Source organism: Heteronotia binoei, chromosome 2, assembly GCF_032191835.1.
Source record: "Heteronotia binoei isolate CCM8104 ecotype False Entrance Well chromosome 2, APGP_CSIRO_Hbin_v1, whole genome shotgun sequence".
Classification (NCBI taxonomy): domain Eukaryota; kingdom Metazoa; phylum Chordata; class Lepidosauria; order Squamata; family Gekkonidae; genus Heteronotia; species Heteronotia binoei.
The window spans coordinates 108,668,423-108,682,753 of record NC_083224.1 but is presented as its reverse complement, the minus strand read 5'-3'; the positions used below and the strand labels follow the sequence as shown (position 1 = coordinate 108,682,753).

The following is a 14,331-nucleotide window of genomic DNA, read 5'->3' as shown; positions in this document are numbered from 1 at the left end:
CTCTGCAGTCAAAGATGGAGAAGCTCCTTACAGTCAGCAAAAACAAGTCCTGGAGCTGATTGCGGCTCAGATAATGAGCTACTAATAACAAAATTCAGGCTTAAACTGAAGAAAACTGGGGAAGCCATTAGGCCATTTAGGTTTGACCTTGATCACATCCTTTATCTATACAGTGGAGGTGAAGAATAGGTTTAAGGAACTAGAGTTGATAGACAGAGTGCCTGAAGAACTATGGAAGGAGGTTCCTGACATTGTACAGAAGGCTGCAATCAGCACCACCACACACCCCCCCCCAAAAAAAAAGAAATGCAAGAAAGCAAAGTGGCTGTCTGCTGAGGCTTTACAAATAGCTGAGGAAAGAAGGAAAGCGAAAGACAAAGGTGAAAGGGAAAGATTCACGGAACTGAATGCAGATTTCCAGAGAACAGCAAGAAGAGATAAGGAGGCCTTCCTGAAGGCACAATGCAAAGCAATAGAGGAAAATAATAGAATGGGAATGCCAAGGGATCTCTTCAAGGAAACTGGAAAAATCAAGGGAACATTTCGTGCAATGATGGCCATAAAGGACAAAAATGGTAGGGACCTAACGGAAGTAGAAGAGATTATGAAGAGGTGGCAAGAATACATAGAAGAATTATACAAGAAGGATCTCAATGTCTTTGACAACCACGAAGGTGAAATCGCTGATCTTGAGCCAGCATGCTGGAGTGTGAAGTCAAATGGGCCTTAGAAAGCATTACTAAAAATAAATTGAATGGAGATGATGGTATCCCAGTTGAGCTATTCAAAGTCCTAAAAGAGGATGCTGTTAAAGTTATGCATACATTATGTCAGCAAATTCAGAAAATTCAACAGTACCACAGGATTGGAAAAGGTCAGTTTCTATTCCAATCCCAAAGAAGGGTAATGCCAAGGAATGTTCAAACTATCACACCATTGCACTCATTTCACATGCCAGAAAGGTCATAATAAAGATCCTACAAGCTAGGCTTCAGGAGTATGTGGATCAGGAACTACCAGAAGTACAAGCTGGGCTTTGGAGAGGTGGAGGAACTAGAGATCAAATTGCCAACATTTGCTGAATTATGGAGAAAGCACAGAAGTACCAGAAAAACGTCTATTTCTGCTTCATTGACTACGCTAAAGCCCTTGAATGTGTGGATCACAACAAACTGTGGCAAGTCCTTAAAGAGATGGAAGTACCGGGTCACCTCACATGTCTCCTGAGAAACCTGTATAAGGGTCAAAAAGCAACTGTCAGAACAGTATATGGAACAACTGATTGGTTTAGAATAGGAAAAGGAGTTTGACAAGATGCATATTGTAACCCTGATTATTTAATTTATAAGCAGAGTACATCATGCAGAATGTCAGCCTGGATGCAGCACAAACTGGAATTAAGATTGCTGGGGAGAACTTCAAGAACCTCAGATATGCAAATGACACCACTCTAATGGCAGAAAGTGAAGAGGACTTAAAGAACCTCTTGTTCAGGGTGAAAGAGGAGAGTGCAAAAGTAGGCTTGAAACTCAACATCAAAAAAACTAAGATCATAGCATCCAGCCTCATCACTCCTTGAAAAATAGAAGGGGAAGGCATGGAAGTAGTGAAAGACTTCACATTCCTGGGATCCCAGATCACTGCAGATGGTGACTGTAGCCATGAAATTAAAACACATTTGCTCCTTGGGAGGACAGCTATGGCAAACCTAGGCAGCATAATTAAAAGTAGAGACATCACCCTGCCAACAAAAGCCCGTATAGTCAAAGCGATGGTATTCCCGGTAGTAATATATGGATGTGAGATTTGGACCATAAGGAAGGCTGAGTGCCGACGAATAGATGCTTTCAAATTGTGGTGCTGGAGAAGAGAGTCCCTTGGATTGCAAGAAGTTCAATCAGTCAGTCCTAAGGGGAATCAACCCTGACTGTTCCCCAGAAGGTCAGATGCTGAAGCTCAACTACTTTTGCCACCAAATGAGAAGGGAGCACTCACTAGAGAAGACCCTGATGCTAGGAAAGACAAAAGGCAAAAGAAGAAGGGGAAGGCAAAAGATGAGACGGCTGAACAGCATTATGGATGTAACTAATATGAATTTGAGTGGACTTCAGAGGATAGTGGAAGAAGATGATATTTGATTTATATCCCGCCCTCTACTCCAAATCTCAGAGTCTCACAATCTCCTTTATCTTCCTTCCCCATAACAGACACCCTATGAGGTGGGTGGGGTTGAGAGGACTCTCACAGCAGCTGCCCTTTCAAGGACAACCTCTGTCAGAGCTACGACTGACCCAAGGCCATTCCAGCAGGTGCAAGCAGAGGAGTGGGGAATCAAACCCGGTTCTCTCAGATAAGAGTCCACACACTTAACCACTACACCAAACTAGCTAGAGGACAGGAGGGCCTGGCGTGACTTGGTCCATGGGGTTGCAAAGAGTTGGACTTGACTATGCAACTGAACAACAACAAACGAGGGATGGCAGCCTGATGCGATGACTCACCCAGAAGTGCCATCATCAACTTGGCGATATTGGGGGCAACATTCTGGTTTTGGAGCAAAACTCTACGGTTTGGGGAATGTCTTGCTTCAAAACCATAATTTGCCCCCAAAATCACAGCATTGCTGTGTATGTGTGTGTGTCCCTGGTGTGATGAGATCATGATGTCACCACATCAGGGTTATCATATGATGACATCATTGTTTGGGGGTGGGATTTCCCCCACTATCCAGCTGGTTGGTGGCAGGCTGAAGCCCTCAGTTGCTGCGACCTAGCAACCCTATCCATTACTCCTGTCATGTTTGTGTCACATCTGTTTTCTTGCATCTCAACAAATGCATTACTCCATGGACTGTTGGATAGGCTCCTATTGGTTTTACAGCAGGCACAAGAAGGAGCAATGTAATCTCATTTCATTCCCCTCTTCACTGTGGCCCCACCCTACAAGGCTTTTTGTTTACTTGGCTCCCACAATCTATGACATAGCCTTTTCAGGGGTCAAAAATAGCCCTCTCCTCTTTTGCTAATGGAAATGGCAAAATGCCAATGTAGAGGCACAGCTTCTTGTGCCATTTCCCTCTTCCAAGTACAAACTCCCTTGCCAAGTTACATTCCAGATAACTACTGGGAGTTTGCAATCTCTAGGAACCATTTTTGTCAAGCTGAATGAATAGGGAGTATGAGAAGAGTTTGGCTCATGGTTGTTTGGATCTAACCTTATGTATATACTACCAACATTTTGTAGAAGTATAGTTAAAGAAAGTACACTATACTCCATATCAATCCTCTCTACCGAGGGAGTCATTTACAAAAAACATTAGCACAAACTGTTTTTAAAAGGCATTAATGCATTCTGATTTTTAAAATGCTTATATCTTACCATATTTTAAATACTTTGAACTGGAAATACCAAAATTCCCCTGCATTTTCAAACAGTATTTGTATTTGAATTAACACTTTTAAAATATAAGCAATAACATATAAATCAAAATTTATATATGTTGACCTAAGTACTTCATTTTCATATGTAAAAGTATTTTTGAATATGCTACCAAAGTAAAGTAATCCTTCAAATTATTAAAACAACTGAAAGTTTTATTTATTGATTTATGTGATTTATAACCCACCCTCCTCTGTGCAACAGGGCTCAGGGTGGGGGACAACGTTTCCAATATACAAATTCAAATATCAAGTTAAAACAGTTAAAAACAACCTAAACTATTCAGCAAAAACTTACAGATGGCACACAGATATACAGCTTAGCAGAGGTCATTTTGTAGAAAAATAGGTGGTGGAGCTCATCCAGGGATTGTTATGCAGCTGCACATACTATTTAATGGACAAGGAGGTGGAACTCTCAGAAGGAGGAGGTGAAACTCAGAAAGGTTCAGAAGCTGCGCTCCTGTGAGCTCCCACTGAATCTGAGGCCTGAAGCTTAATGTCCTTTCCTGGTGCAGAGAGGAAGAAGGAAGGTGCAGGCTAGATGGAACCCATTGTTGTCCTCAACCATAAGCTTGGCAAAACATTTCTGTCTTAAAGGCCCTGCAGAATTGCATTAAATCCAACAGGGCCCTGATGTCATTCAGCAGGGAGTTCCACCAAGTAGGTACCAGGGATGAGAAGGCTGAGGACACCTGGATTCTTTTCAGGTATGCTAAAATTGTCAGATGAAGAATATGCAGAAGCAATGTCCCAGAATCATGGCAGCTAACTTACAGATACATAATATATATATATTGTTGTTGTTATCCTCCTTTCTTGATTATCTGTATTTATTTTATATTCCCATACTGATATTCAGCCTGTATCTGACCAGCCTGACAGAAAACCAATTTCCAGTTTTCCAGATACATTTAGCATCCCCTACGTAATTCAAATAATATATTCTTAGCTCAAATCATAAAAATAATTTGGCCACTAGCATGTGGGCAAAAAATATTTAAAGCTACATTTAATACTACATTTCTACCCAATAAGGACCCAAAGTGGCTTACATTACTCTCCCCTGATTTTATCTGTCAAAAGTCACAAGCAGCAAAGATGCATATTTAGCATCCTAGTTAAAAAGCAACCTATATTCAAAATGTACATCAAAACAGTCTGAAGTATCTATCCGTCTGTCTGTCTGTCAGATCAAGAAAGACCCAAAACAGACTTGTTTGTAGTCAGTTCATCCAAAAAGAAAATAAGGATCCAAATCTATAAACAGCTATTTGTTAGACACTTCAAAATCCAGAAGGTATTTCTAGGCTAAAATTTCCAGCCCTGACTGGGTTGTGACTAAAATCTGAGTTCTGTTTCCCTGCAGTCTTGGGAATCCAACATCTCCCCACCACACATGCAAAAAAAGAGGGGGAGATAAGGGGGGGGGGGGCATTCCTTGAAAGTAATTATCCTCAGAGCTCTGTTCTCTGCTCAGTTCTCACCCATGTGCACATATACCTCAATTGCTTTTGAGACAGTGCTCAAACACAGGACAAATAGATGAGTGAGTAATTGACCTGAGCAGGGGTCATTTTGTAGAAAAATAGGTGATGGAGCTCATTAGCATAACTCATTAGCATATGCCATGCCCCCCAACCAAAAGCAACCCAAAGCAAGAAAGGAGAGCCCCTGGCGAGCAAGGCCTCCCTAGCCTGAGGCTTTCCTGGGCTGCCCCCCCCAGTCAGGGTGGTGCAGGATTCTCCAGGGGTTAATGAGGGCTGTTGGGGGCATGGCAATGCTACCGATGGGTGGCTGGCTGCCTGTTCTCCTAATCCTGGAATCCAGGGACTGTTATGCAGCTGCACCTACTATTCAATGGACAAGGTAGGTGGGGAGGAAGAGGGGGAACCCTTAGAAAGGTTCAGGAGCAGTGCTTCTGTGAGCTCCTGCTGAATCTGAGGCCTGGACTAGGGGTGTGCATTCGGTTCGGCCAAACCGAATAGACTGCCGAATACCCCGATTCAGAAGTATATGGCGCCATATACTTTTGAATCCAATTGGAAGGCATTATACAGGAGTCATATAGGGCTCCCCGTATACTTCCCAAATCAATATTCGGAAGTATACAGAAGTCCATAGAAAAGGCGGAAAGCAGCTTTTGAATCCTCAGGGAAGCTGCTTGCCTCCTTTTCCGTCTTTGGAAGCCTTTTTCTGCCTCTCCCATAGCCTCCCTGGGATCAGTGAAGGAGGGGGAGGGGGAGAGGAGCCCCAGCAGTCAATCCAAAGCATGCATTTGCAAAATGCATTGCAAATGCATGCTTTGCAGGGCTGTTGTGTAGCTGATGACTGGGCTAATCACCCAGCCATCAGCAATATTGTTGTTCTTTTGTTTACTTGGGTTTCCAAGTAAACACTGTTCTCTGGCCAATCACAGAGCAGTGGTATTTTTTGAAACTGCTCTGTGTAGGGCCAGAGAACCTTTTTAAGGAGTCTGCCCGGCTGGACTCCATTCCATTACTGCTGTGTTGGTGTGAGAGAGAGATAGTGCTGCACTGGCCCTTGGCTTTAGCTGCTGCTGCTCTTTCTCAGCCTGACCTGCCTGGAGACGATATCTAAGGTAAGACAATCTTGGGGTTCTTGTTTTTATTTTAGTTGGGATAAAAGAAAAAGGACTTTTTAAGACTCAGAGTTCCTTTACTTATCCAGATGTGGATGGGTAGCTTATTTGAGGTTAGGGGGTTCTGCAGGGGGTGGGGGCCTGGGGTGGGGGTAGGGTTTGCCAATTTGCCTATATCTTACTTTAGTAAGAGGACTTTTAAAAGCGCAGTGTCCTTTTACTTTTCCTGATTTGGGTGGCTTAGATTTCTTGGGGTTAGAGTGAAGGTTTTTTGGGGGGGAGGGGTTGGTTAAGTTCTTGTACTGTTAAAAGTCTTTTTTTTTACTGTTTTAAAAGGGTTCTCTGTTTGATTTGTTGTTACTGTGTTGCACTGCTCTTGCTTCTTTTCTCTTCTGGTTCTGGTTCCGGGGGAGGGGGGGGTTGATGTTTGGCCTAACTTTTACTGTTAGAAGTTAAGTTCTTTAACAGTTGAGTTTGTTGGACTTTTCTCAGTTCGATTTGTTTGCATTTGTTGCAGTTGGTTTTGCATCCTGTCCTGTTGTCCCTTTTCCTTTTCCTTTTCCTTTTCCTTGTTCTGGTTTTTGTTTTTTGTTTTTTTTTGTTTTTTTGGGGGGGGGGGGGGTTGACTGGTTTGGCCTGAGGTTTTTTATTGTTAAAAGTTAAGTTCTTTAACAGTTGAGTTTGTTGGGCTTTTCTCAGTTGGATTTGTTGCTGTTGGTTTTGCCTCCTGTCCTGTTGTCCCTTTTCCTTGTTCTGGTTTCCTTTTTTTTTTTAGGGGGGGGGGGTTAAAAGTTAAGTTTTTTTTCTGTCACATTTTGGGTTTTTTAAATTACCTCTGGTTGGTGTGAGGGAGCTGGTGTGTGGGGTGGGTCACTTTCATGTTTTTATAGTTATTTTTGGAGTCTGAGGGTGCTTTCAGTTTGGCTAGGGCCACTAAATAGGCTTGCTGCACTAATAAGGGGATTTTTGAAATTTTAAAAAAAAATTAATCCAGTTTAGGGCTTTATATTCCTTCAAAATTCAACTAGGCCAGATAGGGGCAATTTAAAAAGATTTTAGGTTTCTCATAAAAGGCAGCGTGACTATTAGGCCACAACTTTTAACATCAGGCTCCCTTTTAAAGAGACTAGGGTTGCAGTGCATCTTGCTTTCAGCCACTAAAAGCCGGTGCATCCTTAGATTTCTATAGAGTTAACCACAGCTTCTCTCTAGTCATAGGGGACACCTGATTTCTAGTTTGCAAGGAAATCCGGTTTGTCCCAGGATCTAGTTAGGAGAAGTTTAACTAGGAGAATATAACAAGGATTGCCTTCATCTCAAAGCAGTCTTTTAAAAACTGTAGCCAGGTAGAGGCAGGATCACCTAGTCTCCTAAACTTTACCAGACCACTACTACCCCCAAAAAAGGACAGGTTAGGGATAAAAAAAACAAAACAAGTTTTGGTGGGAGGGTTTTTAAAAAGGTCAGGCCACCTGTTGGTTCAGGGTACAGTGTAGTGAGTTAGGACCCAGTTCCCCCCCACCTGGAAAGAGCCACTCCACAGCCGCCTTCCAGCACTCCGACCTCTGGCCAGAGTGTGATGAAGAAGCAGAGGTGCCATTAGGTGCTGGCTCATCCCCAGCAGAGGTGCCATTAGGTGCTGGCACTGAGCAGGGGCTTGCTGCTCGGGCAGTCTCTCCTCCAGCTGATGTCACTCGGCCTCAGCAGCCGGAGGAGGGGCAGCAAGAGCAGTCCTCCTTGGAGATGGGCTTTGGGGACAGTTTTCTGTCCAAAACGATCACCCCAAGGAGGGTGCAGAGTGTTGTGCAGGAGTTGGAGGAGAAACTGGTTGAGAAAGGCATTAGTAGGCCTGTAGGGGATGGTCAGGAGGGGAGGCCACATGGGGTGCAAGGGGAAGAGATGGAGATACACGAGATGCCTCCATCTCCATCCACTTCCCCCAGCGGCCAACCCCTCCTGCCACCCTGAGACACGATGTGTCTGCCCCGAGAATCTCACAGGAGGTGGCCCTGGACACCCAAGCTGCTGGTCAGCTTGGGCATCCATACACCTCCAAAGTCTGGAAGCATTTCCGACTTACGGAGGATCCACACTATGCACAGTGCCAGCTATGCAGGGCCTGGATCAGTCGTGGACGGGACACTGCCCACCTGACTCCGGGGGGGGGGGATGCGAAACCACCTGCGGAAACTCCACCAGGTGGTGCTTCTTAAGGAGGACAAGCAGGCTGGTGCTGGGGTGCCCAAGTGGCCAACACCACCCAGCCAGGAGGTCCATCTGACCGCGACTATCTCCAGAGCTCTCTAGGAGAGTTCCGCGACAGGGCAGGGATTCCAGGCATTTCTGCCTGAGATGTTTGGTGGGGTGGCACCTTTGTGCCAAGAGAGGGAATTAGGTACAGCAGGAAGGTGATCACCTGGAACCTTGCCAGGTCAGTAACCCATGAGCTTCCATTTTCAGTGGTCGAGAATCCTGGGGTGCTAGGGTTCCTCGAGTACCTGGCGCCCTGGTACAAAGTTCCTGCTAGAACCACCATTAGCAGGACCATTGTGCCATCTGTTTTCAGGGCGACCAGATCTGTGGTGAAGGAGCATTTGTCCCGTGCTGCTGGGGAAACTGTTCATTTCACCTCATGAAGCTCCCAACATGCGTTCAAAGGGTATCTCTCCCTGACTGCACATTGGTGGCAACCCAGTGAGCTACAGGGAGGGAGTGGCAGTAGCAGCAGGCAGGGTCAGGGCTGCTGGGCCGGCTATCGCAGGGCCTTGCTGCACACCGAAGCAGTCGATGCGCCACACAAGGCGGACACTTTTATTTATTTATCTATCTATCTATCTATCTATCTATCTATCTATCTATCTATCTATCTATCTATCTATCTATCTATCTATCTATCTCACAGCAGTTAGAGGGCTGGGTAGGCAGGGACATCTCCATGGGCTTTGTGGTGACTGATGGTGGCTCCAACATCAAGGCGGCAGTCCAGCGTCAGGGCCTAAAATGCCTTCCTTGCATGGCCCACCTTCTCCACCTGGACCAGACGAAAAGCCAGGATCGTCGGCATCCTGCCACGACCCATGAGTACCGACTTCTGCTGCAGAAGTGTCGACACATCACGGGCCACTTCTCATGCAGCAATACGGACTTGTATCTGCTGCGTGAGAAACAGACACTGACAGGCGTGCCAGGGCACTGCCTGATCAGTGACATCAGCACACGCTGGAACTCCACCTGTGCCATGCTGGAGCGCATGCTGGAGCAGAGAGCAGCCCTGGATGCCTTTGTCTCTGAGATGAGGGTCTTTTGGGATGAGAACTGTCTCACCCAAGAGGATTGGGTAGTCATTTCTCAGACTGTGGAGGTTCTTGGGCCCTTCAAGACCCACACAGAAATGCTCTCATCTGATACGGCGAGCATCGCACTGGTCGTCCCCATGGTCCACATGGCCCGTGAGGACCTGTCCTCGTTTCTAGTGCCAGCTCAAGGCCATGCAGATGTTCTTCCAGGAGTGCGCGCTCTGGTTGTTAGGCTGCAGGAAGAGCTTGAGGCTTTTGACTGGCAGTGCGCCCCACCCCTGGGCAACGCCAAAGAGCCTGGACCAGCCAACCATCCATTGCTCAAGGTATGTCTGAATGCTTCTTGCTTTGTGTCAGATACAGAATGATGTGGAGCTAGGTATGGTCCACTGCTTCTCTTGTTTGAGAGTTGTGTTGTTTGGGGCGGGGCTGGAGAACTGGCATCTGTAGATTGTGTGTTCCATGACAGTGAAGCTGGCATCTGGGTGAGAGTCCCAGAACCAGCATGGTTGGTGTGCTTGGCCAGCTCCCCCCCGCGTTGTTTGGGGCAGGGCTGGAGAGTTGGCATCTGGGTTTCCTGTAGCCAGGTCTGCAGAGCAGACCTTGAGCAGATTGTATCTTGTGTGGCACTGAAGTTGGCAGCTAGGTTTATATTGGTGCCAGGGTACATAAAGTAGTAGATAGATAGATTTAGTGCATTGGAGGTCCTATAGAGATTCTCTGATTTGAAGTTAAGTTTGGCTTCGGGTGCCCCAAGAATTGGACCCCTTTTTGGCCTTGTGGGTTTTGTGTGGGACAGTGCCCTGAAGCTGCACAGCAGTTTTGGGGGCTCTCCGCAAAACTCCCTGCTCCCTAGAGCCATTTTTCCCATGATAATTACAGTAGGAGAAGTGGCTAATTGGTTTTTTCTCACCATTGGGAACAGTGTTCCTTCTGGGGTGCCCACAGATGGGTGCAGTCTTTTTGGGCCATGGGAGGTTGCATATGGGGGAGTCCCCGAAGCTGCCCTGAAGTTTTGGGGGCTCTCCCTCAAACCCCCTTCTGGCCTGAGCCACTTTTCCCACAGCAATTATAGTGGAGGAAGTGGCTAATTGGGCTTTCCCCAACATTGGTAGCAATGGGCCTTTTGGGGAGCTTACAGATAGGGACCTCCTGGCCCAATCTTTTTGGGACTTGGGGGTTTTGTGGAGGAGAGTCCCCTGCAGGTTCCCTGCAGTTTTGGGGGCTCTCCCTCAAACCCCCTGCCCCTCAGCAGCCTCTGATTACGCCCTATGTTGCCATTGAGTTCAATGGCCCATAGGATATAATAGTTGGATAGGGGCACCCTCTTTGGGTGCCCCTGGAATGGGACCCCCTGGCCCAACCTTTTTGGGACTTGGAAGGTTTGTACGGGAGGGTTCCCTGCAGGTTGTCTGCAAATTTGGGGGCTCTCCCTCAAACCGCCTCACCTCCAGGTGGTTTCCAATATACCCTATTTTGCCATTGATTTCAATGGCCCATAGGGTATATAGGGCCATATATTCGGAAATAGCTGTATATCTCCCGTATATATGGCTATTCTGAATACTGGTATTCGGAAATATACAGTATTCTGAATATTTTGGGCCCTGTATATTTCCAGATCTGAATAATTCCGAATATTTTTTTTTAGCCTGGACCTGAGAGATGAGGGTGTTGCTGGGTATGCTCATGGATCAGACGAAGGTGATGATCTCTTGAGTTCTGTTGGAAGAAGGATCAATGCTTGGGATCTTCTGGTAGATCTCTTCCACATACTGGTACAAAATGGCTTTGACAGCTTCCATGTTGGTGGCGTCGATCATCAGGGATGGCTTGTCCCTGCTGGATCTTCACCACACTCCTGAAAACCTGCTTGTTGCTGTAGCAGGCAGCCAAAGTGGCAATGGCCATCACCTGGGAAATAGCACAGAAATTGAACATGCTTTGGTTTTTCAGCTGGGATAAGTAAATCAAGACATCAGGAACATAATGGAGTGTGTTGGTGATGAGTTCGTTCATACACTGGACAGCCTTGTCAATGTTCTCTGACTTGGCCATATCAGACAGCTTCTTCACATACTTGCTCCAAACCTCACTGAGCCAAAATTCTCTGTCTTCAAATTGGTCCTCCAAGTAGTCTCAAATGATGTTGGTTTTCTGCAGGAAGAGGCCCATGGAGTTGGTGATTTCTGTGTCTTGTCCAGCAATGGGATCTTCCAGCTTGGATGCAGAAAAGAGCCATGAGAGGCCGATCCCAACCAGGTCAGCAAACTAGTGGCAATGCATGTCCCAATCCTGCTTGAAATCCACTTTCTTTTCCAGAAACTCGGCGATCCCAAGGCCCATCTTGTGGCAGTCTTCAGCAATAACATCCTGATAGATTTTTGCCAAGTTCCAAAACTCCAAAGAGATTGTCGGGAAGTCCACTAGCACCTGTCTGTCTTTCTCCTTGCTCTCTGTGAATTTCCAGTCTGGCTGGTACAGATAGGTGTGAAAGTTCTCTAGCATGGGGACCTTCATTTCTAGATTGATGGTCATGTCATCCTCAACCGTGTCCAGGGCTCAGAGAACCAAGTAGAAGATGCACACTGCATTGCGCAGCTCTCCATCAAGCACTTGGATGATGGCAGGGAAACTCTGGCTGGTCTAATTTAAATACTTGTAACAAGTACGGAGGCTGTCACTGAGTGAGTCCTCGTCTACCTTGGGCATCACTGCCTTATAGCCACCCATCTTAAACTTCACAAGGTTGTAATGCTCTTCTGGATGACCTAACCATTTCAACAGAGCCAGAGATATGGAAATGATTGGACCCATTCCCACCTATGTCCCATCCTGAGGCATGTTGGTTGTGGGGCTAGGAAGATCCCATCTCCAACACTGGTGTTGATTAATGCCAGGTCCATCAATAATAAGATCGCTACTCGATACCTTCAACGGCATCTGGATCAGGGTGGCTCGGCGGTGCTGATGCTGTTAGACCTGTCGGCAGCGTTCGACACGGTCGACCATCGGCTACTGACGTGCCGCCTCGCCGACGCGGGGATACAGGGGTTGGCCTTACAGTGGCTTTCCTCTTTCCTAGAAGGTCGGGGACAAAGGGTCGCAATTGGGGGGGAGCTATCCCGAAGGCGCACACTCGATTGTGGTATGCCCCAAGGGGCGGTTCTCTCCCCGATGTTATTTAACATCTATATGCGGCCTCTTGCCCAGATTGCCCGAAGGTATGGGCTGGGGTGTCACCAGTATGCTGATGACACCCAGCTCTATCTACTGATGGATGGCCAGCCGGTCTGTGCCCCGGAAAATCTTGACCAGGCATTACGGGCCGTGGCTGAGTGGCTCAGACTGAGTGGGCTGAAGTTAAATCCTACGAAGACAGAGGTCCTTTGCTTGGGTCGCCGCGGCCCAGGGGGGGATCCCCCTGCCAGCTTTTGATGGTGCGCCGTTGACGGCGGCGGACAGAGTCAGGAGCCTGGGGGTGCTGTTGGAGCCTTCCTTAAAGATGGAGGCTCAGATAGCAGCCGCTGCCAAGTCCGCATTTTTTCATCTTAGGCGGGCAAGGCAGCTGGCCCCCTTCCTGGAGCGCGACGATCTGGCAACAGTGATCCATGCTACGGTCACCTCGAGGTTGGACTACTGCAATGCCCTCTACATGGGGCTGCCCCTGTCCCGGACTCGGAAATTGCAGCTGGTGCAGAATGCCGCGGCCCGGCTGTTACTGGGTCTCCCAAAGTGGGGACACATTCGGCCGGGTCTTCGGACTCTGCACTGGCTCCCAGTGATGTACCGAGTCCGGTACAAGGTGCTGGTTATTACCTTTAAAGCCCTATATGGCCTGGGACCTGCCTACCTGAAGGACCGTCTCTCCCCACATGTTCCCCAGAGAGCACTGAGGTCAGGAACACAAAATCTCCTCACTATCCCTGGGCCAAAAGAAGCCCGCTTGAAAGCCACCAGAGAAAGGGCTTTCTCCGTTATGGCCCCCACATGGTGGAACCAGCTGCCGGAAGAGGTGAGGGCCCTGCGGGACCTGGTTCAGTTCCGCAGGGCCTGTAAGACGACCCTCTTCCGGCTAGCCTACACCTAGCTGGGATGAAGACTTCATGTAACTGGCTAGCCATCTGTTGATACGAAATTGAAATGTTATTGGTTTTAAGGTTTTACTGTTTTATGAAATTGAAACGTACTGGTTTTTAAGGTTTTATCTGTTTAATTATTTAATTGCTTATACTTAAAATTGTTTAATTTTATGCTTGATAAACTGTTGGAAGCCGCCCTGAGCCACTCGTGGGAAGGGCGGGATATAAGTCCCGAATAAATAAATAAATAAAAATACTCTGTGAGATTTTCTCATGGAGCAGCAGATGGACCTGGTATGTACGACAGAGACCTGGATGCGGGAAGGTGACGCTGTTGCCTTGAACCAGCTTACCCTGTTTATTTCTGTCCTCCACCGGTCTCAGACAAATGGGCGGGGGAGTTGCTGTGTTTGTCCAGGATTCTTTTTCTTTCAGGATGCTTCCTGTCCCAAACATTGTCGGCATTGAGTGTGTTGGCCTAGTGTGGGAAGCTGAGGAGAGTTTGGAAACCTTGGTGGTGTACCGACAGCCTACTGCACCACCAGAAAGCCTGCCTGCCCTGCTGGATGCTGTGTCCACCTGGGCATTGGACTTCCCCAGGCTATTAGTTCTGGGGGATTTCAATGTCCATGTTGATGACATAGCATCTCAGCAGGCACAGGACCTGGTGTCGTCCATGGAAGCATTAGGACTCAGCCAATTTGTATTGGCTTCCACACATCAGGCCGGTCACACGCTGGACTTGATCTTTGGGACAGGTATATTACTAGATCTGGTGACAGTTCCATGGTCAGATCATTATGCCCTGAAAGCCCGATTAGACCTGAAACTTCCCTCCTATTTAGACGGTGAGCGGATTTATGCTCGCCCATGGAGCCAAATGGATCCAGAGCGGCTTCAGGAGGCTCTGCAAG

General features: G+C 47.2%; 1 protein-coding gene and 1 pseudogene across 5 annotated transcripts in view; both read right to left on the bottom strand.

Moving 5' to 3' along the window:
• ELAVL4 (ELAV like RNA binding protein 4) overlaps nucleotides 1-14,331 on the bottom strand; it is a 224,134-nt gene that overhangs the window by 175,709 nt on the left and 34,094 nt on the right. The window lies entirely within an intron of this gene.
• On the bottom strand, nucleotides 10,995-12,152 carry LOC132567799 (squalene synthase-like; annotated as a pseudogene).